Source organism: Pinus tabuliformis, chromosome 8, assembly GCF_031772625.1.
Source record: "Pinus tabuliformis cultivar Carrire ecotype Pingquan chromosome 8, CPIR1, whole genome shotgun sequence".
Taxonomy (NCBI): Eukaryota; Viridiplantae; Streptophyta; class Pinopsida; order Pinales; family Pinaceae; genus Pinus; species Pinus tabuliformis.
In genome coordinates, this window is record NC_142294.1 from 1,562,032,501 (window position 1) to 1,562,038,889 (window position 6,389).

General features: G+C 38.6%; 2 pseudogenes; both read left to right on the forward strand.

The window, feature by feature from the left end:
- The window catches only part of LOC149241936 (asparagine--tRNA ligase, cytoplasmic 1-like), a 47,374-nt pseudogene extending 45,759 nt beyond the window's left edge, over positions 1–1,615 (forward strand).
- Positions 1,616–2,241: 626 nt separating this feature from the next.
- On the forward strand, positions 2,242–4,346 carry LOC149241937 (asparagine--tRNA ligase, cytoplasmic 1 pseudogene; annotated as a pseudogene).
- Positions 4,347–6,389: the final 2,043 nt, after the last annotated feature.

Here is a 6,389-nt window from a genome sequence, read left to right on the forward strand (position 1 = left end):
TTTTGGAATGTGTAAAGTTTGTTTGAATATCATAATAAAGCAGTTTTTGCCCTTTAGGCCTGGGATTCGTCACGGTGCTTAAATGTCCAGTATGTTTTTCTCATAAATTCATTTACACATTATGTCTTTTCTGCTATTTTGTGTTACAACATTATCTAAGTGAAATGTTTGGAATCCATCAATGCCATGATGCTCCTTTCATGATGATTTTGCTGTTAGAAGTAATGGTTGTCTTTGCAGAATTCATCCTTTGCTAGATGCTCTATTGAGAAACCTCATGTTTCTCTTTCATCTAACGTTGCTACTGTAGATCCATCCCTTGTTTGATGCCTGCAGGGCAGTGGTCTTTCTCCCCTATTCTTCTCACATTTGCAATCTTCTATCTAGCTGAACATGGCACTTACTTTGCCCCAAGTTTGCCGGCAGAAACTGGCATCAACTCCATAGCCCAATCGTCCTTTCTCTTGTTGTTTCGACCCAAAACCTTTCAAACAAATCCCCATACTCCATAGCTAGCCTAAAATTTCATTTATTGTAGCCACATCCTGATGGCAAAGAGAGAGCCCTCTCTGGTCTGGCAGGGCTAGATGCCAGATTAAAAGCTTGGTCTGTGGTTACCTCGGAATTGCCTTTTATCAACGTTGAGGTACATTCTGAGTGATAACATATTGGCGTCATTGCCGGGGACGAGGTGACAGATCTTCTCCGGGAAATATCGTTCAAGTTGCAGATCTGATCGCTGATGGTGGATAACAGTCAAACAAATATGAAGGCTGAAATCATCCACCTGATGACTCCATTGTTCAAGATCCCAAGCTTCAAAGTTTCAAAGCGACTTCACTGCCAACGAATCCAGAATCCAGATTTTAGAACGTTGATGGTAATCACCGATGACAGGGTATGTGGCAAATCCGTTATCTAGTGAAATGTTATTGACTTTAAGGGATGAGTTAGCAAAATTTCAGATTGATCAGAATTTCTTGACATCATTGTTTCTTAGTTTGAAATCCATCCAGCTCACACCTTAAAGTAAATATTGTTTTCTTCGTTTAATTGCTGAAAGATTAGAAAATGAGATTGAATTATTGGATGTTCAAATTAAATCACATGAATTCTGAGATCCCAAAAAGTTCTTGGAAAATCTACCTCCTTCAAAACAAGAAACATTAGGGCTATTCGTGGATGCTTGCATTGACAATTTGTAGTTGGAGGTCTGTGTTGAGGAGTTAGGGCAGCAAACAGAGTCTGATTTCTTTGATCCTATTGTTGCATATATGGAGCATTTTTTCAGTTTGAATGATAAGTTAGATTGTCTTTCACACAACCATATTCAGATTGTGCATGGATGGCTGTCAGCATTTCCAGTTGCATCCAGGTTCAAACACTTCCAAGAAACATCCTTGTCACAGTTACTTGATTGGTTGATCTGGCATTACAACATCACTTGATCTATTGATTTTCGTCAGAGTAGGGTAGATTTGTAAATAAATAAGCTGCCTGAGGTAGCAATTTTCTTTCGGTATTGGTTTATGTATAGGTCGTAGTGTATCTATGTTTTTGGTTGGTATAAGCTATTCACCTTTGCAGTTGTTTGACTGTATTGCCCAATGGATGAGGCACTAATCTACATGTTCCCAGAGATCTACGATTCTTGGCACCTCTAAGGAGCTACCATCCTAGATGGCGCCACTGTTAAAGTCAGTCCTTGGCCTTCCTTCAATGATCAACACGAGCTCTTATTATGTCTATTTTGTTAGATGTTTAGCACATGATCTTTAGCGCAAAACATATCATAAGAATGTTCATCAGGAGAAGCTTGGAAAAATCTTTCTAGAGGTATATCACACTCCCAAAACCGACTCCTGGATCAGAAGATATGGTCAAATGAAAATTGCTGCTCATTTGATGGGACGACTATTGTCCCAACCAGCTATTGTTTAAATTGGGCAGCAACAAGGTAGTTTTCTGCAGTGATAACCTCTCGCCTAGAAATGATTTTGAAACTATATACAAAAGGGTTGGCAGTGCAAACAAGATGATCATGGTTGCTTCAGTGTTGCAGGGTTACCAGTGGATGAGAATTATGTCAATTTCATGAAAGTAATTATGTTGCACAACATTTGAATGTTTATCAATCATAAAATCTATCATAAACATTTTTTACTATCTCATCAAGAAATAATGAGTAGCGTGGCTAGATTGTGATAGGGAAGGCTTTGATGAAGAAAATGCATACAATGCATGAATGGAAGAATCGTTGAAGACCAACCAGCACCAAATCCCATGTGCCCCTGCATCGATAATAAACACAAGTCAAACATCAAAGCCATAAACATTCTGTTGGATGAGTCTCTGAACCCTAAAATATCAGATTTTGGCTTGGTTGTTTCGTCATCTAGAACTCAGGAGGATAAATTCAAAACAGAATCCAAGCAAATCAACCGAAGATCTTATAAGGGTAAGAAGGATGCTTTAGTTCCAAAGAATAAGGATGTTGAAATTGGAAAAGACAAAAGCAAACTTCTATTGCAGATCTTGCTAAAGCTAGCTAATTCAGGTGGTTTAGATTATAACATGACCATTCCTTCTGATGTGCTACATGAACGAGAAATTAAAGTGGCGACCAAAGTTCAAGGAGCAAAGGCTACCTTATCTAAAGGGGTGAGCAAGTCAGAATCTGCTAAGGTCTCCAGGCGTTCAGGAAGGTTACATCTGGATGAGGCACAAGATCTTCTTAGGAACCAGAACATTCCTTATGATAAAAAAAATGGCAGAGGTGACAAATTACCCTTGAATTTAGGAAAAGTTTCTGAACATATAGAAAAAATTCCAATTTGCAGAGAGTCATGAGGCATGTCTGATATTGTGGCTGCTGAAGCGATGCAATCAATGCCATCAGAGATTTCCCCTAATCAAGCCAACCGAAGGAGGTGGCACCGCGCGTAGTACTGTGGCACTGCGCGTAGGGCCATTCTAAAAAAAGAAGTTCTGTAGGTACCCGTAATTGAGCTGAAGTTCATTACTTGGGCAAAAAGACAACCAGATTCCTTGGGACATGAGGAAATCGACGCTGCGACATTTCCTGATTGCGGGGTGAACTATTTAAAATACGATAACCAGTGTTGGTGGACTGTTCTTTTGCTTCTCATAGCCATCTCACAGTAACATGTACATGCATTATGGTAGAAGGGGAGCTCAAGAAACCATCTGAAGGGACAAAGCAAAGGATTGAGTTAAAGGTTGAGAAGATTTTGGAAGTGGGCACTGTTGAGCCTAAATATCCAATAGCAAAAACAAAATTGTCTATGGAATATTTGAGGAGATATACGCATCTTCAACCTAGAACAAACACGATTTCCGCACTTTCTTGAATTTGTAATGCACTTGCATATGCAACACATATGTTTTTCCAGAATCATGGGTTTTGTAATTTCCATACACCTATTATTACAACAAGTGATTGCAAGGGTGCCAGGGAGATGTTTCAAGTTACAACACTATTTAGTGAGGTAGATAGGCTAGAGCATGAATTGAAAGCAAGTCCCCCACCTTCTGAAGCTGATTTAGAAGCTACCAAGTTCCTTGTTAAAGAGAAAGGCGATAGGGTGTCAAATCTGAAGGCCAGTGAAGCTGATAAAGTAGCAATTGTTGCTGCAGTATCTGAACTTCGAAAGTCTAAAGATCATCTCTTAAAGATGGAAGAAAGGTTTAGATTGAAATCTGGAATCCCATAGAAAGATGGGAAGATCGACTTTTCCCAGGACTTCTTCACTCACCAAGCATTCTTGATCGTCTGTGGTCAGCTTCAGGCTGAGACCTATGCTTGCACACTTAGTAGTGTGTACACATTTGGTCCAACATTTCATGCTGAAAATTCTCATAGATCAAGGCATCTTGCGGAGTTTTGGATGGTTGAGCCTAAAATTTCCTTTGCAGATTTAGAGGATGACATGAATTGCGCAGAAGACTATGTGAAATTCCCGTGTCAATGGTTACTTGACAACTGTTTTGATGATATCGAATTCATGTCAAAAATGTTTGATAAGGGCACTATAGATCACCTTCGTTTAGTAGCAAATACCCCATTTGCGCGCATTACCTACACAAAAGCAGTTCAACTTCTAGAGAAGGTTACAGATAAGAAGTTTGATAACAAGGTGGAGTGGGGCATCGATTTAGCATCAGAGCAGCAAAGATATTTAACAGAGGAGATATTTAAAAAGCCAGTGATTGTGTACAACCATCCAAAAGATATTAAGGCATTTTACATGCGACTCAATGATGATGGAAAGTATCTTGTTGCAGTGGATTTATCTAGTGACCCTACCGCTTTCTATTGCTTGTAATGGAATCTTGGAGTTTATCTCCAATCAAACGATGGTTGATATGGTTGCCAAATTTGATGATCCTCGCGATGTTTGTACTGAAATTAATTATATCGGTTATGGCTGGAGTATGACTTTGTATGGATGACATTACAGTTATTGTATAGCTTCAGAATTCTGGGTACAAATGGCAGTCAGAGAAAATCCAAGGAGGAACAAGAACAGCTGGTCGATCAAACAACTCCAAAATTCATGCAGGCGGGTGCAAGGCAGCAGTCAAAAGGCAGATTTTGTGGAATATGGTTCCACACTTAAAGGAGCAGATACAGTGATGTTAATCCACTTGGCAAACCTTCACATAATTTGGGTTTTCAAAAACTATTTCTCATGGTTCTTGAGATAGTTTGGGATTTTAGTTGCAAATTAGTTTATAATAGAGTTTTATGATAGGATTTTATTTTTAATTTTTTTATTTCCTATGTTGAGGAAATAAAAATAGATTTGTAATTTAATATGTATAGGATTATTTTTAAAAGATAATGGTTCGATTTTTGCAACAGAAAGAGGATTTTGGATTGTGTAAAGTTTTATTGAATATCATAATAAAGTAGTTTTTGCCCTTTAGGCCTGGGATCCATCACGGTGCTTAAATGTCCAATATGTTTTTCTCATAAATTCGTTTACACATTATGTCTTTTCTGCTATTTTGTGTTACAACATTCTCTAAGTGAAATGCTTGGAATCCATCAATGCCATGATGCTCCTTTCATGATGATTTTGCTGTTAGATGTAATGGTTGTCTTTGCAAAATTCATCCTTTGCTAGATGCTCTATTGAGAAACCTCGTGTTTCTCTTTCATCTAATGCTGCTACTGTAGATCCATCCCATGTTTGATACCTGCAGGGCAGCGAGATTTCTCCCCTATTCTTCTCACATTTGCAATCTTCTATCTGGCTGAACATGGCACTTACTTTGCCCCAAGTTTGCCAGCAGAAATTGGCATCAACTCCATAGCCCAATCGTTCTTTCTCTTGTTGTTTCGACCCAAAAAATTTCAAACAAATCCCCATACTCCATAGCTAGCCTAAAAATTCATTTATTGCAGCCACATCTTGTTGGCAAAGAGAGAGCCCTCTCTAGTCTGGCAGGGCTAGATGCTAGATCAAAAGCTTGGTTTGTGGTTACCTCGGAATTGCCTTTGCTTAGCCTTGAGGTGAATTCTGAGTGATAACAGGTACCATGGCATACAAATTGGAGCTTCCTGTAGCTTCTCGAGTGCACCCAGTTTTCCATGTTTCATGCTTAAAGAAGGTTATAGGTGACAAGCTCCCAGTTCAAACAATATTGCTAGAACTTGACGAGGAAGGAAAAATCATATTGGAAACTGAAGCAATCATAGAAACAAGAACTCAACAACTACAAAATCAATCAATTTCGGAGTATCTCATCAAGTGGAAGAACTTACTCACTGAAGATTCCACATGGGACGATGAGAATTTTATATAGAAGCATCCAGAACTACTCAAGTGTTGAGGAAAACACTTTTTTGAAGGAGAGGGGCATGTTAGGTCCCTATAATACTAGTGATTCCCCCATTATTATTGTCATTGTAGCCCTTATTGTTATTATTGTGCCCCTATTGTCCCCATATTGTTATTATTATGCCCCATAGAAGCCCACTATTGTTATTGTTCTACCATTATATTATTATTATTATGTCGACTTTGATTATATTTTGACCCGTTAGATTCCTATATATAGAAAGGATGTTTTGTCATTTGTATCATCCAAGAATTGTTCATTTGTGTAATGTAAAGGAAGTCTCCCCTTCGAAGAGGTTGATTTTGAAGTCGTTGATCTATCTTTTCTTCTATTTTGTGAGCTGGTTACATAAAACTAAGTCTGACAGTTCCAGTTAGCAACACCTCCCCATTGGCAACTGGGACTGTACAATGCGCAGAACCAGTTGGCAGTTAGTCACCTCTGAGAGCGAGTATTGCGCAATTCTTCCTAGTAGTTTCCTAATTTGTTTTTTGTTCTATTCTTGAAGTGATTTTGGTTTC